This window comes from Anabrus simplex, chromosome 6, assembly GCF_040414725.1.
Source record: "Anabrus simplex isolate iqAnaSimp1 chromosome 6, ASM4041472v1, whole genome shotgun sequence".
Lineage (NCBI taxonomy): Eukaryota > Metazoa > Arthropoda > Insecta > Orthoptera > Tettigoniidae > Anabrus > Anabrus simplex.
The window spans coordinates 145,424,577-145,447,256 of record NC_090270.1 but is presented as its reverse complement, the minus strand read 5'-3'; the positions used below and the strand labels follow the sequence as shown (position 1 = coordinate 145,447,256).

At 41.9% G+C, this 22,680-nt stretch overlaps 1 protein-coding gene and 1 non-coding gene across 2 annotated transcripts in view; both read right to left on the bottom strand.

Moving 5' to 3' along the window:
- Positions 1-22,680, bottom strand: part of Sans (SAM_USH1G_HARP domain-containing protein Sans) — a 260,636-nt gene that overhangs the window by 227,473 nt on the left and 10,483 nt on the right. The window lies entirely within an intron of this gene.
- On the bottom strand, positions 12,601-12,719 carry LOC136876644 (5S ribosomal RNA). The gene has a single exon (XR_011018504.1). It is a non-coding gene; the product is annotated as a 5S ribosomal RNA (ribosomal RNA).

Below are 22,680 nucleotides of genomic sequence, written 5' to 3'. Positions count from 1 at the left end.
GAACGGAAAAAGAGATGGATGTCTGGTGGCAATTTTATACAGCCATACCGTATACAAGGAAACGTTGTTGAAACACATTTCTACTTCAGAAAACAATACAGTTATATGTTTCAAAACGTAAAGGCAGCTCAATAAAAATTGTAAAGTTATTTCGTTTAAATAAATTGTGGTAGCTCAATAATAAGAATACCAGGGTTTCGCCCCAGTGTGGCTTGGGCTCATCAGTTGAAAACCGCCCTTTTTCAAGAAACTAGCAGACTAGTTCACCATTCTGACTCCATTGCAAGCTGTCCTATGACAAGTACGAAACCAGTATACAAGGGGTAATATGTCTCTACACTTGCTACATCTACCCTCCGAGGCTAGCGTAATAAAAAAAATTCCCACGAGGAAATTTTGAACATTTTGACTTAATTTAACTCACTATGAAGATGTAGCATCTGAGGTTTTCCTCTGCATGCTTCTTTTATAATTTGTTTTAACTTTCTTTAATGAAAGAATAGTAAGCGCTCTCTGAAAGATGAAAACGCTGAAAAGACGTGGATCTGGGTTACTGAAGCGGCCGAACTCCCAGCAAGACCAGTATTCTCATTCTATCCAATCAAAAATTGTCACGTGTGCGCCTAACATTACTAGTGGCAGATGAACGAATCATGCGTATCTCTTATCGGTGACGATCGCAATGAACTTCACTAGTCACCAATTACCAGTGGCGGCACTGCATACTGGTACAAGCAGAACCAAGAGGAAGATGCAACATAGATATTAACGAGTGTCAACTCGAAAAACGTGCGTCAGGCCTCTCTGGAGAACATACGCCATTACTATCATAGGTATTTCTTCGCTAGTTAATACAGGGAAGATTATCTGCACTTCTATGCTTTTAGAACGAGCTTAAATAACATCTTTCGCTACAAAACTACCCTAAACGCTGATCATAACTTTTCTAACATAATAGAACTACGCAAGTTTATGTACAAAGTGTGCCCTGGACAGATAAATAGGAATGAAAAATATTTTACATTGCTCTCTTTTGTGTGTGTATGCATGCGCTTTTTATTTTGCTATTATCGAGTGCGTGGCCACGCGGTTTGGATTACGTAGCTTGCATTCAGGAGATCATGGGTTCGAACCTCACTGTCGACCATCCTGAAGATGGTTTTCCGTGGTTTGCCATTTTCACACCAGGAAAATTAGGCCTTAATTAAGGCCGCGTTCGCTTTCCTTCCACACCTAAACTTTTCCAATCCCATCGTCGTCATATCTGTGTCGGTGCGACGAAAACAAATTGATAAAAGGTATTTTGCTATGTGTACGCACAGTCACCCCCACCAAAAAAGAAAGAATGAGCGCAAGGTACGGTAGAAGTTCGACGCAGGTATTCTTTCCTCAGAAACGATTGAACCTTTCTTCTTTCGAATGGGCTAGCTGAGGACCTTGATGCTAAACTATTCCGCTAAGAGAGGGATTTGATGATGTTTGCCCAGTACTCCTACATTCTGTGGTTATGTTTCTCCCTTCTTCTCTTTGTCCATTCACTGTGTGCCACGCGTGTCAACGAACTAACTGACCACTTTGGCTCTATGGGCACAAAGATCATCATGAACTAGTATAAAGCCCTCGCCCACAATGACAGCAAATCCTATAACTACAGGCTGGAGGATGTTGTTTTTGTATATCAGAACAATCATGTTACCCTGAATAGGAATTAGAGGCGTACGTCGACGAAACATAAATCACCCCAGAAAGTACCTCCTTGCTGTTGCTGGCGCTCCAGAATGAAGGGCTCGTTCCATCTCTCACCGGTCATCTCGAGACTCTTACGGTCCTGTTGTATGGGTGCAAGCTTACAGTGTCCTAATCACAGAAGAGTATTATTTTCTAGTGTTAGTAATACTATGATCACACCGCACACAAGCTGCCGTATGATGTGATTTAAGAGGGGCTTTTGGCACAGGCCTCCTTGATATCAGTCCCCCGTCGTGCAGCTGATTTCACACTGTCTAATCTGACACATTAACTTCGGTGGCACACTGAAAATTCTGGCGGAACGAGGTGACGGTAGCAGTGGACCTATAAAGTGCTGTTAGCAATAAATAACAAATACCGATCCTCCTCACGAGCTGTTGTCGATCAGAAATAGATTGTCACCCGGAATATTTCCATCTTTCTCATTCAGTCCAACATGAGTGGTGATATGCACTTGCAACCATCCATCTTGCAGCAATGTCACAGTTCAAATGCGTTCATTAGCAGAAATGGGTAGGCCTACTCTTGCCATGTTTACCTCAGTCCTACAGGTGCTGTCTATACATCACGGGCCTTACAAGTTATGTTGTTAAAGTGACACAGCAAATGCCTCCTATCGGATAAAGATCGAAGCTGATCTGGGTTTAGCGTCACTATGTATTTCAGACAAGGGGGCACAGTGCATACTGTAAACGTGTTTGTGGTACCGTGACGTATACCGTGTGAAATCGCAATATAAAACACTTTTTTGACCCACGTAAGTCCATAGCAGGACATGGGGTATATATTGATTGTGATTCATCCGTGTAAGAGTCTGATCGGTATTTATTTCGGTAAGTGTACCCAGAGGAGTCCGGTTGTTAACTCTCATAGAATTCTATATTTCGTAATTCGTGGCATCATCTCAAACAAAATTTTCGAAATCATTGTTGAAGAGAATGCAAGCGAAGGAATCCTCTTGTCGAACTGCATTTCTGATGATTACTGGGCCGACAACATGTTCTGAATCCATCTGACACACAGTGTTTTTTCGTGTTAGCTCTTACTAGTGTGGTTAGTTTGCTTAGAATCTGCGTCTTCCACTGCTGAATAGAGGTTACTTCTGTCTATACTGTCACAGGCTGATCGAAAATAAATGAAGTACGGTCGCGCCGTTTATCGAGGTAAACTCTAACATGAAACATGAAATGCCCTTTTTTTAAATTATTTTTTTTATTTTACAATTTGCCTCACGTCGCACCGACACAGACAGGTCTTATGGTGACAATGGGATAGAAAAGGGCTAGGAGTGGGAAGGCAAGAGCCGTGGCCTTAATTAAGGTACAGCCCCAGCATTTGCCTATTTGAAAATGGGAAACTGTACCTTAATTAAGGCCAAGGTCGCTTCCTCCCCCCCTTCTAGCCCTTTCCTATCCCATCGTCGTCATAAGACCTATCTGTGTCGAAGCGACCGTAAAAAAGAAGAAAGCTAACCTGCTCATCAGAACCACCATGGTGACCGTACACTGAAGGTCCCTTCCCTCAAAAGTTAATAGATGTGTATAAAACTCATATCACAACAACCACAAAGTGCTGCTTCAAAAGCGAGGTGCTCATTTACTGAACAGAGGAATCTCTCCTTTATGGTGATAATGCTATTGGTTTTAAGTCAAACTAATTACTTTTACGGTAAGGTAGCAGACGAGGTGTCGGGATTTTGTTCCTCAGCAGTTATTTTACGTGCTCATAAATCTACTAACACGAGGCTGGTGTAGCCGAGCGCCTTCAAATACCACCGGACTGAGCTGGCACCGAACCCGTCAACTTGAGCTCAGTCGGACCTTTCGGGACTCTTCAAAAGCTGAGCCATAAAATCAACGTGTTATAAGGTTTGGATGGTAGCGTCTTCACCGAAATTAAGTGCTGTGAGCTGATGATCTGTTCGTATTAAATACTTCACAATTGGCTGTCGTTAACTGCGATGAAGACAAAAACACTGTTGAAGAAAGTAAGGTAGCAGTGAAACATAAATCTGAATGGAGACTTCTTCGTCATGCTTCGATGCTTGAAGCGTGACGTTGTCGAGCGTGGGAAATATGATTTTTCCAGATAGTGATAGCGGTCTTCGCTTTCATTACTGTTCTGTTTAAAATATTCTAAATGAGGTTAAGTGACAAGACATCGTTGCCGGCAATGGGTACAATGAATATAATGGAACATTTTATTCTACAGGGATTTTAGATGAGATTGTCGCCTTTACGTTCGTGGTCACGGTGCTATTTTCATTTAGGAACTTGGGATATCATAGTCACGAGTTCTATGTTCGTCACGATAGTCGATAATATCTCGTAATGACCTCATAAGTTTATGGTCATGGGTTTGATATCGACGATATTCGATGGCAGACTGCAATAGTATCGTGCTTGTAAATTTTACTGGCCGCCGAATAAGTCCTGCTGAACGAAGATTATTAACAGTTGTTCGGGCGTTGATGCAATTTAATAAAAGCTCTGCAGATTGTCATGGCTGAAAAGTAAGTAGTATTGTGATGATCATAAATGATAGCGACCATATAAATAATATCTGAATTCGCTCAGAGTTTGTGACATTTGAGTGGTTTAGGAGATCATTTCAGTATATAAGATGATGACTGGAAGAATTTGGTTAGATATCTTGTTTATGATTCGTTGTTTCGAAGACGTTGGCACAGGTTTTATCATACAATTTTTGTGCATCATATCTCAGCAATGAATCAAATCTGACTTCTCTTTAACAGTAATTTACCGGGCGAGTTGGCCGTGCGGTTAGGGGCGCGCAGCTGTGAGCTCGCATCCGGGAGGTAGTGGGTTCGAATCCCTCTGTCGAGAGCCTTGAATATGGTTCTCCGTGTTTTCCAATTTTCACACCAGTCAAATGCTGGGGCTGTACCTTAATTAAGGCCACGGCCGCTTCCTTCCCATTCCTAGTCCTTTCCTGTCTCATCGTCGCCATAAGACCTATCTGTGTCGGTGCGACGTAAAGCAAATAACAAAAAAAGAAAAAAAAAGAAACGGTAATTAAATGGCTTAGTAGTAGTAACCACCGGTAGTGAAACATGGGTAATAATTGGTGCATGCAGAAAGTTAACAGCGGCCTTTGAAATCTGGTTTTACAGTCGTTGTTGAATACGAGGTGGGTATATGGGATCACGAAGAAATATAAATTGAATCTTAAAACACCTCGGGCCAGACTGAGTGGTTGAGGCGCTGGCCTTCTGACCGTAACTTGGCAGTCTTAATCCCGGTTCAGTCCGGTGGTGTTTCAAGGTGTTCAAATATGTCAACGTCGTGTTGGTAGATTTACTGGCACGTAAAAGAACTACTGCGAGACAAATTCTGGCACCTCGGCGTCTCCAAAATCCGTCAAAAGGTAGTTAGCGGGACGTAAAAAAACAATAACATTAGATTATTAAAACACCTAGGACTAGCACAGTTTGCTTTTGAAGGAAGTGATAGGAATGGTCGAGGAAGGTATGAATATCACAAACAGATTAAAGTGGACGTAAGATGTAACAACTGTGCGGAGATGAAGATTTAGCACAGGGTATGGTGGCATGGAGAACTGCATCAAACTCATGACTCAAATAAGAAAATGTTTATGGGCTTCCATTAGAAATTTAGATTAGTTTTAACGAATTAGAAATAAATCTTGAACGCATGAAATGTCAAAAACTGAATTTGGAAAGGGAATTGGGGGAAAACTACAGTATTTTATGGGTGGATGAACTATTGAAATTAAGGATCGTTTGCACAGAGGTCTATAAAAATCGACAGAAGGCGCTCCAGTGATATAATTTATTTACCTTTAAATCAGAAGTGAAATCCATATCAGCCTTTGATAATTCTAGGGTATTCAGATGAATTTTCGATAGCATTCATCATTTCCAGTTCATTCGTACCTGAAAACTCCCAATAACGTATCATATTGATCTCTGCTCGGTTCGTAGGAATGGTCATTGACTGATAAGTTGATTAGCTGATTAAATCAAATTAAAGGAACCTTACATTCACGTTACGATTAGATTTGTTCATTAGTGCTAGACACAATTTCATTTTATGGAAGGCACATGAAGTGGAATATTTACAAGCTAATGACTTATTGCAAAGAACATTCGCAGGTAAAGAGATTTAAAGTTTCAGAGATAGATAGATAGATAGATAGATAGATAGATAGATAGATAGATAGATAGAGATGGATAGACAGATAGATAGAGAGAGAGAGAGTGAGTGAGTGAGTGAGTGAGAAGCTGTTGTTTTATGTGGATGTGTTTTTTGGGGGTTGTGTTACTCCGAACAACCCCTGTATGATACAAGATCTAAATCGACTTAAAATATCTTTGTCTTGTTTCAGAGCCACTGTTGATATGTATTTATTTTTGTTTTTATTTTTTAAATTCATTTATTTGGCTTGTTTCCTGTGGTGAAGTTCGGACGCCTGACCCTAGATCATAGTTCATTCTACAAACAAAACACTGTAATTTCATCTAGTTTCTCTAATTCAGCAACATGGGTACTGTGAACTTCAGTGCGATGATTACTTCAATCTTCCAACATGCTGTACGATTTGAAGGAAAGACATGCCTCATGTCCGTAAAATTGGCCGTGAGACATTTTGTAAGCTAGACTATAGTGTGCTGTAGCTCACTCAGGCTGTTTGGCTGAATCGTCAGCATAACAGTCTTTGGTTCAGAGGGCACTGAGTTCGATTCACGGCTGGGTCGGAGGTTTTAACTGCGTCTGGTTAATTCCAGTGACTCGGGGATGCGGTGTTTGTGTTCGTATTAAATGTATAAGTTACATCAGTCAATTCAAAATAAATAAAAAGTGATATATATAGTAGTAAATATCATATTAGTTTCATGAAGAAGTACAAAAATAGTGGGTTCGAACCCTACTGTTGACAGCCCTGAATATGGTTTTCCGTGCTTTCCCATTTTCAAACCAGGAAAATGCAGGGGATGTTCCTTAAGGCAACGGTTGTTTCCTTCCCACTTCTATCCCTTTCCTATCCCATCGTCGCCATAAATCTATCTGTGTCGGCGCGACGTAAAGCAAATTGTAAAAAAGTGTTGTTGTTGTCTTGTCGCGTGTCACATTCACCTAGGTTGAACGTGAAACCTTTGCACATGCACACTAGGAAATATGTCTGTGGCTTGGTTAAAAAGGGGCCAATTTAATTTACAAAAAAAAATTGAGATAGTAACAGGTAAAAAACAAAAGCGTTTTATCCTGGCCTGCAACATATTTAAAAGGGTCACTGTATCGGGTACATGTTAAAGGAACAGTTAACGTTTAATCAAATAAGTCCTTGCCAATAATAGAAGATTACTGAGAAAGATTAGAGTCAGACTCCTTGACCGAATGGACAGCGTAGAGGCCTTCGGATCAGAGGTCTTGGGCTCGACTACCGGCTGGGTAGGAGATTTTATTAGCGTCTGATTAATTCTTCTGGCTCGGGGAATGGGTGTTTGTGTTTGTCCTCTTCATATTCACACAACATACTACACTACCAATTATCACAGAAATCGACAATAGTGATTATATCCGTCCACATAAGGCTGGCGGCAGGAAGGGCATCTGGCCGTTAAACAGGGCCAAAGCCACATGCGACATGGTTGGCACCCGCGATCCCACAGGTGTTGGAAAATCAGAAGAAGACTGAGGGTGAATAGAGATCTGGACATTTTTAAAGAATAAGATAGAAAAACTGAATATTTTATCAGTTGATCTTCACTGAGAAAGTGTAAACTTATTTAAAACTAGTTTACAAAATTAAAATTACAATCAAAACTTCAAATGCTCATAGTTTCAAAACAGGCTTTTTTATTGGGCCTTTTAGAACTATGTCACAGATTTATTGTAGTAGTAGATTAACCACTCCACTTGTATAACTTATAACAATGATCCTTCCTTTCCGTGTCCCATACAGCCTTTCACAAAATGACTCCTGCTGAGTCAGATGATCTGCAAATATGCCAGTGTTAAGTGGTCCATGTGATGTCTTCCTCCGTCATAATGCTTGGCGTTTCTTGATCGGGCCCACAACCCTTTGTATAGAACTAACCCCTGTTGACATTATGTGGTTGAGTAAATTCTATTCCAGACATCACTTAAGATTAAAGCCCTTGGTCGTGCCAGGAATCCCCGTAGTGTAGGGTTAGCGTGCCTGCCTCTCCCTCGGAGGCCACGGGTTCGATTCCTGGCCAGGTCAAGAATTTTTACGTTGTGCTGAGGGCTGATTTGAGGTTCACTAAGCCTACGAGATTACAATTCAGGAGCTATCTCATGGTGAGATAGCGGCCCCGGTGTAGAAAGCCAAAAATAACGGCGGAGAGGATTCGGCATGCCCAAGGTACGGTCGTGCAGAGCACATGACACCTCGTAATCTTGCAGGCTTCGGGCTGAGCAGCGGTCGCTTGGTAGGTCTTGGTCCTTCAGGGCTGTTGCGCCATGGAGTTCAGTTTGTTTTGGTTTGGTTTGGTTTGGTAGTGTCAGGGATAGAACCTAGGGCCTCGAGGGAAGAGATCAATTCGCTACTGCGAAGCTCAAGTGTTGGCTACTGCACATTCAAAGATCTATAGCAGAACATTCGATGGTTGGACTTGGAAGGGGATACAGCAGAATGTAACTCACTCAGGAAGACAAGCGTATTTTAAACGCACTTACTGTATCGTTTGGTCGGGGAATATAACATGCATATATTAAAACAAATGCGTTCTAAACACTAATAGGAAACAAAACAAAGGCAAAATCTAGTTTTAATTCTCTTAATTCTTTATGAAACAATCGCAAATCATCACAACAATCACCTGCGTTAAGTGTGAAACACATGTACACTCGGAAATATTTACTTGGCTCACCATAAAACTGTACATACAGGTTACAATTTTTACAATTCTGTGAAAACTACAAAGGAATTGCGGGAGCCAAACGATATCATTGACAATAAGCTTTACAAAGGATACTATCTTGTTTTGATTGGATGAAAAATCTGGCGTCTGCCACAGATCATATGTCTATTCTGCACGTTGAAGCGGGGTATTTGAGAAGAGAAGCTCAAATATAGGCATTTATTTCTTTACTAGCAACATTCAATTATTGTCACGGAATCAACGTACTACAGCGGAGTACAATTGGATGAACCAAAAAACTTCAGGTGGTTTAGTTGACATGATTACATTTGACGTGTGCTACATAGCGTGTGAAATGTCTTCAGAGCTTTCATCTTCTTTGAAACAAAGACATTTCCCATACTCTTCCAAGTTGAGTTCCAGCGCGCTTTAGGATACATTTTACGTTACAACAAAAAATGTCCAGTCGTTCGATAACTGGCCTGGAAGATTTTTGTCTGTTACCTTTATTTTGTCTTCTGTTCTGGACTATTCCACATTCACTTCACACACTTCATGTTCCTAAGTTCGCGGATTCAATCCCCGCTGAGTTAGACGGTCAAACATCTTCACACTCCATGGCGTTGTTGTTGTTGTTTTTTTTGCTAGGGGCTTTACGTCGCGCCGACACAGATAGGTCTTATGGCGACGATGGGATAGGAAAGGCCTAGGAGTTGGAAGGAAGCGGCCGTGGCCTTAATTAAGGTACAGCCCCAGCATTTGCCTGGTGTGAAAATGGGAAACCACGGAAAACCATTTTCAGGGCTGCCGATAGTGGGATTCGAACCGTTGTTGTTGTTGTTGTTGGCATATTAAAGATCTCTGGAGGCGTACTCAGTGTCATCCGAAACAAAAGGTAAAAATTCAGTCGCGGCATCCCTTCTAGTAGAACTCTGCTTTCGTTGCTAGATAGCAGCACAATAGCAATGTCGAAATTGGTAGGAAGGTCGCCGACGTGCCACCACTTTAGGACCACGATAGCTGAGGTCATAGATTATTATATTCTTTCTTTCCCTCTTTCTTAATCTGTTTACCATCCAGTTTTTTTTTTACTGGACTCGGCGAGGGATCCCACCTCTACCGCCTCAAGGGCAGTGTCCTGGAGCGTGAGACTTTTGGGTCGGGGATACAACTGGGAGGAGGGCCAGTAGGAGGAACCCAGGCAAGGCTAAGTGAAAAGGAAGCAGTCGTGGCCTCAATTAAGGTACAGTCGCAGCATTTGCCTGGTGTGAAAATGGGAAACCACGGAAAACCATATTCAGGGCTGTCGACAGTGGTGTTCGAACCCACTATCTCCCAAATTCAATCTTACAGCTGTGTAACCCTAACCGCACGGCTAACTCGCTCGGTGATACGACGTATGTCGATTGCTAGAATCGAATTAGAATTATATTTCAGAAAGTAAATTACGAGTGAAGTAATGCAATTAGATTTCATTTTGGGGAAATACGAAATATGTTTTTCATGCAACGTGATGTTACCTAGTAACCGTGCAGGCTGTGAAGTGAAGTATTGATGGATGACCATGGCATACAGATACATGCCCTATGCAGCCCTCAAGGTACTGTTACTAGGTAACATCGCATTTCACACATTTTGCTACATGACACTATTTCGTTACAAAACTTTTCGGACGACCCCCATCTCTAAGACATATTTACATCAAGTCACTGTACATTTTTGTGAAAAGTAACGATTACAAGTAAAAATTACTAAAAATAATTGGCGGTAGGTTCTCACTATTGTAACGGCCGCAGGGTTTTGAGGAGTTCATAGACTTAATTTTTAGAAATAAAAAGCAAAAGTTATTTGGATAATAAATTTTATTCAATAGAACGTGGTACAAAAGGAATGTGGATAATAACTCGGTGTAGTACAGGTCTATGATATGAGAAATAAGAGACAAAATGTAAGAGTTCGAGAGTAATATTACGAGTAGCTTCAAACGGGAATCGAACCCGGGACCCCTGTGACCAAAGGCCAGCACGCTAACCATGGAGCCGGACACTCCTTACATTGATTGTAAATTGTTTTCGCTATTTCATCTCATAGTAACGTCTATTACGTTCTTTTTGTTTCGTTTCTTTTGTTCCTTCAACATTCACTTTTCTCGTTCAACTCATTCTTTTGTACGTTCTTGCCGAAATCTAATCAAATCTTTCTTTTCCACGATCAAATTTGTTATTCCAAACAACTGACGACGTTGATTCACAACGACAGCTAGCCTCCAACCGAGGGCGCGAGTCAACACAGCGCCATCTTATAACAGAGTATGTGCGTGACGTCACATATTTAGCACAAATTTTGCCATATTTTGAAGCGTTATTTCACGAAAACTACGTTACAGATTTTTTTGCGACAGGTAGAGAGAGAGAAAAAAAAAGAAATGACGTATGGTTTTTTAGTGCCACGAGAGTCCGAGGACATGTTCGGCTCGCCAGATGCAGGTCTTTCGATGTGACGCCCGTAGGCGACGTACGCGTCGTGCTGATGATGAAATGATGATGAAGACGACACATACACCCAGCCCCCGTGACAGTGAAATTAACCAATTAAGGTTAAAATTCCCAACCCTGCCGGAAATCGAACCCGGGAGTCCTGTGGCCAAAGGCCAGCACGCTAACCATTTAGCCATAGAACCGGACTGTAAATTGAGTAAGTTAAATATTCTCGGCGATACACGCGTTCTACCCAAATACTAAAAGCGTCTTAAATTTTTTCTCTCCATGTACCCGTTGTCGGGGAACATAAGTCTACTTTAAAAGTGTTCGTTATGATTAATTCGATTACTTTTACGCAAATACTTCCCAACAGTCTTCTTCTTATCTATTTCCTATTGCGTCGCACATGTGTATTTGGCTCTGTTTTACGGCCGGATGCCCTTCCTGACGCCAAACCTACGTGTAAGGCATATTCTAGACACTATTGCGTGTTTCTGTGATTGTTGGTAGTGTGGCATGTTGTCGGAGTATGAAGAGGAGAGTGTTGGGACGGACACAAACACCCAGTCCTCGAGCCAGAAGAATTAATCAGAAGCGATTAAAATCCTCGACCCGGCCGGGAATCGAACCCGGGACCCTTTGAACCGAAGGTCAGTACGCTGACCATTCAGCCAACGTGTCTAAGAAATACTTCCCGACAGTGTTGTTGCTAACACACCATGGAACTACTGTAGCATGATAATACATTGAAGTAACACGACATTCGATGCATAGTTCTCACGTTCGTGGAGCGATGTTTTGTGACGTATTGCTATATTTTTAAATGTGTAAGCAACAAAGTCTATAAACACATCGTACTTACAATACATTGTGGTGCAACCTATAAAGTTGATTTAGTAACCTCTCAGAGTGTGTGACATGCATGCCGACTATGAGGAAGGAGTTTACCTAACGCACTTCCTGATCTTGAACTGAATCCACTTGATATTTCCTAATTACGAAATGTACATGAACTTCATATCGCACTCCTTACATTGAAATGAAATGGTGTATGGCTTTTAGTGCCGGGAGTGTCCGAGGAAAAGTTCGGCTCACCAGATGCAGGTGTTTTGATTTGACGCTCGTAGGCGACCTGCCCGTCGTGATGAGGATGAAATGATGATGAAGACGACACATACACCCACCCCCCGTGCCAGCGAAATTAACCAATTACGGTTAAAATTCCCGACCCTGCCGGGAATCGAACCCGGGACCCCTGTGACCAAAGGCCAACACGCTAACCATGGAGCCGGACACTCCTTACATTGATTTTAATGGATGAGGGTCGATAATAGAAATATACATGCGTTTCTACCCATCGTTGACGGATTAGTTCTTGTGAAATTTCAGCAGTACTGTCATACAGCGGAGACGAGTGGCAGCAGAAGAGCACACCTTTTCAATTATAATGTTATTTGTTCGGGGCGTCGACCTATGAAGATCTTTCCCCCCTAAATGGAACTGAGCCAACGGCACGTGGTGTTCCCAAGCGTGCACCCATCCAAGTACTGACCACGCCCAATGTTGCTTAACTGCGGTGATCGGACGAGAACCGGTGTATTCAACATGGTATGGCCGTTGGAAGAGCATACCTTAATTAGCAATAGTCAGCCAGTGTAATGTTGTTCTAACCCGCCTGGTAGCCATGATCGTTAAGGCATGAAGTCTCTGTTGTCTGACAGCGTGGTTAGCCGGTTCGAGTCCCATTGGTGGGAAACATTTCAATAATGCTATTTGTTTTACGTCCCAATAACTACTGTTACTGCTTTTGACGACGCCGAGGTGCCGAAATTTTGTCTCGCAGAAGTTCTTTTATGTGCTTTTAAATCTACCGATACGAGGCTGACTTTCATACACCACTGGACCGAGCTGGGTTTGAACTCACCTACTTGAGCTCAGAAGGCCAGGGCTCTACTGTTTGAGGTACTCAACCATGCAGGAAATTAATGCCACCATCAGAATGTTGGCTGGCAGGGTAGGAGAGATAGTGGTATACAATTTATAATCACTAGATTGTGTACCAAATACCTGGATTCATTTCCAAACCTCTCCACAGTGCTCATACGGAGTGAGGGAATATGACGCAGTTGATGGTGATTCGTCCGTCGGATTGTGACGTGAAGCCTTGAGCAAACCCCTTGGTGCTATTAGACAGGATTAGGCAATGTGCTGGTACCGGTTTCACACTTTCCCTTCATTCATTTTGTTCCATTAAAAGTTGCCCGTACACTTGAGAGTAAATACTGGCGAGAACCTCTCGATAGCAGTTACTCGCCAATGGACATAGTGGCGAGAGCTAACTTGTCTCAACTTGCTGGCTAGTCAACACGTGCTCCCCGGCCCTCTAGGAGATTAGCTCTCCAGATACGAATTGTGTTCGAATTGTGGCGAAGCTATCGAGAGCTCGGTTCTATTTTCAATTTCAGGATGACTAAAAATTGGTCACCGGAGGAAACAAAACTGTTAATTGAAATGTATGAAAGTCCAGACATTTTGTGGAATATGAAATGTACCGATTACCGTGACAGAGTGAAGAACAACTTTAGAGGAAATAGGAGAGAAGTTCCCGTGTTCCGGAGCTGAAGTTCAAAGGAAGCTTCACAACTTAACGAACCAGATAAGACTGTTTAATAAAGTTGAATTAAGAGTAAATTGTTAGTTTATGTTTTATTATAATCACATCAATTTGTATGCAAATAAATATATTTAAATTAATCAATAATGTGATTCTTTTTATTGTTTAAGGTATCTCAAGAATTGAAAAAAAAAGAACCACAGAAAAAGCGGTGGCGGGACAGATGACAATTACCAAAGTAGATTTCTTTTTACAGAGAATAATCACAGCTGCTGCGACTTGTCGGTGTTAGTGTGATGACATTTCGACTACTCTCCACTCTGTACAGGTGCATAAATGGACAGGGTGTGACGAGAACTCGTGAAAGCTATCTTCGCGAGGGAATTGCCGGGTATTCTCGATAGCAATTCGGGCCGAAATTAAGTCTCAAATGGACAACAACCTGAGAGCGAATATCGAATAACTCTCTCAGTTAATCTCGAATGTAAACCCTCCCTTAACTCCTCTGAGGAGGTTCACATCAGGAAGGGCATCACTTCATAAAAGCTCGCTGCGAAGATGCTTTCACTTCATACGCCACCCGCAAAGAAACGGGGCATGGGTTGAATACATGCAGTGCAGTGTTATTGTTGAATAGATTAACAGGCTTAGGCTCGTATTAACCAAGAGATTTCTAAAACTACGTTTTCGCTTCATTGTGCGTTTGATGCTTAATTTTTTAATACCGATGCGTGGAAAACACACTGACTACGTAGGGCCTACTGCCGCCATTATCAAAATAAACAAGTTTATAAGCAGGTTCGGTGTTTTCAAACAATTTATCTTAATGATGTCTTATCACGAAAAGGAATTGTTACTGAATTTGATGGTAGAAATCATTGGTATCATAGATCAGAATAAATCAGGTGGTGTAACAACACAAATGAAAACTGATCAGCCACGAAGGAAATAAATTGTATAACTGTAAACAATAATCTGTAGCTGAGTATTCATCTAATGTTATACATTCCAGATAATGTTCTATCATGGACAAGACTAACAAAGACGAATATCTGGATAACCTGAAATGTGTTACAAGATTAATACACTGACTGACAGAGCAAATGCAACACCAAGAAGGAGTTGTCAGAACTTTATGCCAATTGCAGGGTAGACTGACGTCACTGAGGTATGCTCATGATGTGAAATGCGCCGCTGTGCTGCGCACGTAGCGAACGATAAATGGGACACGGCGTTGGCGAATGGCCCACTTCGTACCGTGATTTCTCAGCCGACAGTCATTGTAGAACGTGTTGTCGTGTGCCACAGGACACGTGTATAGCTAAGAATGCCAGGCCGCCGTCAACGGAGGCATTTCCAGCAGACAGACGACTTTACGAGGGGTATGGTGATCGGGCTGAGAAGGGCAGGTTGGTCGCTTCGTCAAATCGCAGCCGATACCCATAGGGATGTGTCCACGGTGCAGCGCCTGTGGCGAAGATGGTTGGCGCAGGGACATGTGGCACGTGCGAGGGGTCCAGGCGCAGCCCGAGTGACGTCAGCACGCGAGGATCGGTGCATCCGCCGCCAAGCGGTGGCAGCCCCGCACGCCACGTCAACCGCCATTCTTCAGCATGTGCAAGACACCCTGGCTGTTCCAATATCGACCAGAACAATTTCCCGTCGATTGGTTGAAGGAGGCCTGCACTCCCGGCGTCCGCTCAGAAGACTACCATTGACTCCACAGCATAGACGTGCACGCCTGGCATGGTGCCGGGCTAGAGCGACTTGGATGAGGGAATGGCGGAACGTCGTGTTCTCCGATGAGTCACGCTTCTGTTCTGTCAGTGATAGTCACCGCAGACAAGTGTGGCGTCGGCGTGGAGAAAGGTCAAATCCGGCTAGATAACGCGGCATCATGGTTTGGGGCGCTATTGCGTATGATTCCACGTCACCTCTAGTGCGTATTCAAGGCACGTTAAATGCCCACCGCTACGTGCAGCATGTGCTGCGGCCGGTGGCACTCCCGTACCTTCAGGGGCTGCCCAATGCTCTGTTTCAGCAGGATAATGCCCGCCCACACACTGCTCGCATCTCCCAACAGGCTCTACGAGGTGTACAGATGCTTCCGTGGCCAGCGTACTCTCCGGATCTCTCACCAATCGAACACGTGTGGGATCTCATTGGACGCCGTTTGCAAACTCTGCCCCAGCCTCGTACGGACGACCAACTGTGGCAAATGGTTGACAGAGAATGGAGAACCATCCCTCAGGACACCATCCGCACTCTTATTGACTCTGTACCTCGACGTGTTTCTGCGTGCATCGCCGCTCGCGGTGGTCCTACATCCTACTGAGTCGATGTCGTGCGCATTGTGTAACCTGCATATCGGTTTGAAACAAACATCAATTATTCGTCCGTGCCGTCTCTGTTTTTTACCCAACTTTCATCCCTTTCGAACCACTCCTTCTTGGTGTTGCATTTGCTCTGTCAGTCAGTGTATTATCGTAGTCTTTTAAACATGTAGGGTGTTATCTTATCCACATCGGACGTTTTATCGCGTACTTTTGGTCTATCCCTCCTCAGTAGGGTTTTCTCTTCCATTAACTAGGTTTCTACACCCAGTCGCCTACGAGCCGCCATCTCTTAAAGGCGATTTTAGTTTTTCCTATTTTACAGGTCAGACTGTCTCTGGTAAAGTTTTAAATCCAGATAATGCCCATTAATCGAGATAATTTTGTTGGTGAAAACAAATTGAAGGGTTATCTTCATTTTCTTAGTTAATAACCAAGATAAAAGCATTTACCAAAGTAGGTGAATACGACCCGTAGAACATTGTAGGCCATCGCTCTTACGAGTATTTTCTTGCGGGTCGGCGATATAGGGCGCCCGAGGCGTTGGAAATATTTCATTTCTCCAACCTTTTCCCGCCTCATTCTTGTAGTTAAAGAGTGAACAATATTTCCTTATCTCAGCGATGAACTTAGCAATTAAAATCGAAATGTGAAATCTCCGTGTCCACAGTTCGCGGGATAAAAATGTACATTGTAAGACATTCCGCTCTCCCCCCACCTCCCAATGGCACTACAATCCTGATCGGCCTATGCATACCAAGCGACCGCTGCTAACCCCGAAAGTCTGCAGATTGTGAGGTGACGTGTGATCAGCACGACGAATCCTCTCTGCCTTATTCTTGGATTTCTAAACCGGGGCCGCTATCTTACCGTTACATAGGTCCTTAATTTTAATAACGTCGGCTGAGTGGACCTCGAAACAGCCCTCAGATCCAGGGAAAAAGTCCCTAACTCGGCCGCGAATCGAAACAGGGGCTTCCGGGTGAGAGGCAGGCACCCTATCCCTAAACCGCAGAAACGGCAGTATAAGACATAAAAAATTGAGAATTGCATTATCTACGTTAGGTAAGTACAGTTTTTCGATAGGCCTATAGCTAATATTAACAAATAAATTAGGCATTTTCGCATAATATTGCTGCGCCAAGGTATACTAATCAAATAATACAGGTACTACTACTACTACTACTACTACTACTACTACTACTACTACTACTACTACTACTACTAATACTATCGGTTTTACTCTTTTACGTGCTGGTAAATCTACCCGCACGAGACTGACGTACTGAAGCACTTTTAAATACCACCGGGTAGAACTTGAATTGAATCCGTAATCTTGTGTTCAGAAAGCGTTCAGAAGGACTCTTCCACTTATTTCGGTGAATAATAGTTAAGTGAGGATGATTATGACGCAGTATTTTCTCTTAAAATCACTAGCACCTTCACAAATAACCATTGTTACTCAATAACACAGAGGTGACAGCGATAGGCTATAGTGAGCTACAGCTTTAATTCTTTCTAATCCATTGACTGATCACTACGAAGAATTTCCTGACCAGATTTTCAATTGCGATATTTGTGATGAATTATCTCAATCAATCGTTGCTTGTCTTTGTTTTCAGATAACCTCTGGATGCGTTACCTGGAAGATACGAATATTCCCTTGAATCATGAATCGAAAGAAGATATGAACAGATAACGACGTTCTCGTTCCTACTCAGACTCCACTGTAATCAATGAGTGGTGCATGAAGGTAACCTAGCTCGTGGCTCAGGATTACGGAAACTAATCCATGTACTGCATTTCAGAACATACAAAATGAAAAAGAGAAGAAATTGGTTGAGTTTCTGATCAATGATCTATTTGTTATTGCGATATTTAAAGGTGCCCGTACACTTGAGAGTAAATACTGGCGAGAACCTCTCGATAGCAGTTACTCGCCAATGGACACAGTGCCGAGAGCAACTATCGGAAATTCCCCTGCAACTCTCCGAGAGCTAACTTGTCACAACTTGCTCGCTAGTCGACACATGCTCCCCGGCCCTCTCGGAGATTAGCTCTCCAGATACGAACTATGTTCGAATTGTGGCCAGGCTATCGAGAGCTTTGTTCTATTTTCAATTTCAAGATTACTAAAAATTAGTCACTGGAGGAAACAAAACTGTTAATTGAAATGTTTGTAAGTCGAGAAATTTTGTGTAATGTGAAATGTAGACTAGCTATTACCGTGACAGAGTTGAGTAACATAAAACTTTAGAGGAAATAGGAGTGAAGTTTTCGTGTTCCGGAGCTGAAGTTCAACGGAAAATTCACAACTTAAGGAATCAGGTAAGGTAAGTCTGTTTAATAAAGGTGAATTAAGAGTAAATTGTTAGTTTATATTTTATTAAATCGCATCAATTCGCATGGAAATAAATTTATCGTAATGATTGTAGCCGGGTTATTATTATTATTATAATAACAAGTATATAATATAATACATATATACAATATATAAATGAATCAATAATGTGATGCTCTCTATTGTTTAACGTATCTCAACAATTGAAAAAAAATGAAAAACAGAAAAGCGGTAGCGGGACAGATGGCAATTACCAATTTTTACAGAGAATAATCACAGCTGCTGCGACTTGTCAGTAGTAGTGTGATGACATTTCGACCACTCTCCACTCTCTACAGGTGCACAAGTGGACAGGGTTTGACGAGAACTCGTGAAAGCTATCTTGGCGAGGGACTCGCCGGGTACTCTCGATAGTTATTCGGACCGAAATTAACTCTCAAATGGACAACAACCTGAGAACGGATATCGAAAGTTACTCTCCAAGTTAATCTCAAATGGAAACCCACCCTTAGGCTACATAAAACAAAAAGCTTAGTTTTTTGAGGTTTATAAAATAATGAAAAAATGAAGACAGTAATTGGTAAGTTTTAGGAAATGCTTGGTGAGGCATGATGGCCAAGTAGCACTGTCACTGGATTCTTACCAAGACGCCTGTGGTTCAAATCCTAGTCACCGAGCGAGTTGTCCGTGCGGTTAGGGTCGCGCAGCTGTGAGCTTGCATCCGGGAGATAGTGGATTCGAACCCCACTGTCGACAGCCCTGAAGATGGTTTTCCATGGTATCCCACTTTCACACCAGGAAAATGTTGTGACTGTACCTTAATTAAGGCCACGATTGCTTCCTTCCCACTCAGCCCTTTTCTATCCCATCGTTGCAGTAAGGCCTATCTGCGTCGGTGCGACGTAAAGCAAAAATAAAAAATAAAAAAAAATATATATATCTCAGTCTGTAGGGAATTTTGGAAATGAAAATTCATGTTCCTGTTGTTGACATTCCATGTAACTACGAAGTATACAGCTACGATCACGTTATCAACGGTTGCGTAAAATTACAGGCTTGCTTTCTTAGTATGCACGTTCCAAATGTCTTATATTTAGTGAAAGGGGAAATATAATATTCGAAATTATGTCTTTATAATATGCTGTAATATCTTGCCATCGATAGTAGTTTAACGTAGCACCAACTCAGACATTCGGCAACAGTGGGATAGGAATTAGGTAGGACTGATAAGGAAGTGACCGTGATTTTGATTAAGGTATATTTGCTAGGTGTGAAAATTGAAAACTCCAGCCAACCATATTCTGGGCTGCCGATCGTAGGGATCGAACTTACCATCCCCCGAATGCAAGCTAACAGCTAAACGGCCCAAACCACGCAAACAATTCGTTCGTTAATCTGTATTATGAATACTGTACTGACCGTCAATATAACATAAAAGTAATGGAACAAAGTCACGTGATGCAGAAAATAAGTTCTTAGGTTAGAAAATGAAGTCTTAAAGAAAATAGATCAATATTGTTATTTTGGGTAGTAGAATCACTAACGATGGTTGGAGGAGGATGAAAAATACATGCTATTGCACTAATAATAATAATAATAATAATAATAATAATAATCGTATGGCCTCAGCTACCATGTGCAGACATTTCAAGTTGACGCCATCTGGCTGTCTGCTCGTCAGTTTCGACGTTCCGTTTTACTCTTGGCCCGGTAGATGGCAGACCGAGTAAACAGAAACTCTCTTGGGCGTCTATGGCTGAGATTTAATGAATTTTGTCGGGTAAACTGCAATTGTGTCACCAAAAATCTTTTACATGCCGACATCGTACGACATGGAGTGTCGAATGGACTTTTTTCCGCCCTTCAAAAATCCGACTACCTCTGCGGGGTTTGAAGCCGCTATCTTGGGATACGGAGGCCGAAACTCTACCATTGATCCACAGAGGCAGCTTGGTATTGCACTAACGATGGTTAGAGGAGGTTGAATAATACACGCTATTGCACTAACGACGGTTAGAGGAGGATGAATAATACATGCTATTGCACTAACGATGGTTAGAGGAGGATGAATAATACACGCTATTGCACTAACGATGGTTAGAGGAGGATGAATAATACATGCTATTGCACTAACGATGGTTAGAGGAGGATGAATAATACACGCTATTGCACTAACGATGGTTAGAGGAGTATGAATAATACACGCTATTGCACTAACGACGGTTAGAGGAGGATGAATAATACACGCTATTGCACTAACGATGGTTAGAGGAGGATGAATAATACACGCTATTGCACTAACGATGGTTAGAGGAGGATGAATAATACACGCTATTGCACTAACGATGGTTAGAGGAGGATGAATAATACATGCTATTGCACTAACGATGGTTAGAGGAGGATGAATAATACATGCTATTGCACTAACGATGGTTAGAGGAGGATGAGAAATACATACTATTGCAAGCCTTTCTTAAGAAAAACAATTTGCTCACTTCAAACATAGTTATGCATTGAGAAAGATGTTCTTGAAGACTGTGAGGAGCATAGCAACGTCTGGAAGTGAAACATGGACACTAAGTAGCACTGAAAGAATTAGGATATACTGTAAGATTTTGAAATATGGTATAACATAACAATGCTGATGGGTAGATCGTACCGCGAGCGAAGAGATATTGAATTCATTTTTAAAGAATTTTTTTACGTCGCAGTGGCATAGGTAGGTCTTATGGCGACGATGGGATAGAAAAGGTCTAAGAGTGGGAAGGAAGTGGCCGTGGCCTTAATTAAGGTAGAGCTCCATCATTTGCCTGGTGTGAAAATGGAAAACCACGGAAAACCAACTTCAGGCTGCCAACAGTGGGGTTCGAACCCACTGTTTCCCGGATAGAAGCTCGCAGCTGCGCGCCCCTAATCGCACGGCCAACTCGCCCAGCCTGAGTCGAATTGATGAAAGGAGAACGATTTGGTAAAATTTGACCAGGATAATACATAGTTTGATAGTACACATCTTAATACGTCCAGGACTTGTTTAGTTAGTTTCTGAGGTGAGTGTAGGATGTAAGAACGGTAGTGGTAGACGAAGATATGAATTATGATGTGAGCTAGTTACATCGAAATAAGAAAGTCAGCACAGTATAGTGTGTCCTAAGGGGCTATTTCAAACCAGTTTCTGGACTGACTCCTCGGATAACAACTTAATGTCTTTTATAATATTGTTTACCAGTACCAATTTTTCCTTGTATTCCCATGGTTCCACAAATGAAATATAATACTATCTATATCCTTTTAATTGACAGCACAATAAACCGAGGCTTTGCCGGTATCAAATTAATTCTACGTCATCTCATTTTTCTTTCCATTCAGATAACGCAACATAAACCTACGCTGATTTCAGTGTCTGCTAGCTTCGCGCCCTAGAAGTCCATTCGTGCTCCTTTTTGCACACACTCCTCGAATGACATCCAAGGTTTACGACTGCACTTGAACTACCTCTTTATCTCCACCTAACGAGTGTAATTTGGCATATAAGCAGTAAAACTTGACAGCAGACAGTGACTTAGCAGAACCTGTTTTGTTAATCGCGGATTGTATCTTTAGTAACACCGGCTGATGACGATGAAAATTATAAAGCTGTAAAAATGAGATATTTCACAAATATGTGTGGGTGAAGTCCAAGTGATGTTTGTTCGGACATAATTATAGTACACTCGAAGGCTGCGATGATACGATTTTGTCTCTTCCAATCTCAGCTTGTTTGCTAACAACCCATTTAAAGAACCCACTTCATAAAGAAAACTTGATATAAGCCTTGGTGCGAGTTAAACTGAAAAAAATACACAGTTCTAACACTTCAGGCAAGCAACTCAATGTTGAAAACATGCTTGGGATATGAGGTACGAATTTTAGGTAAATAAAATATAATAAATTATGAGAATATATGATTTATTTATTCCTAAAAATTACAATCCTTTACTTAATTATCGTTATCCGTTATTCTTCTACTACGAGTGCTAATGTGAGTCAATGAATTATGTGAGTCAATGAATTCTTTCATTTAAGCAACACTACGAGCGCTAATGTGAGTAAATGTAGAGTTTCATTTAAGCCCTTATAACTAACTACATTCGGTGCGGACATTTTTCAAAACATTAAAAAAAAAATGCTGAGGGTATTAAACCAAAGAGCATATTACAGAAATAATTTGGCTAGGATTTGAAACAAAGAAAACGATGAAAGGAACAAGAGATTTTAGGATGTTTTTTCCGGATCTTCATTTAGGCCGGAAGTGATTT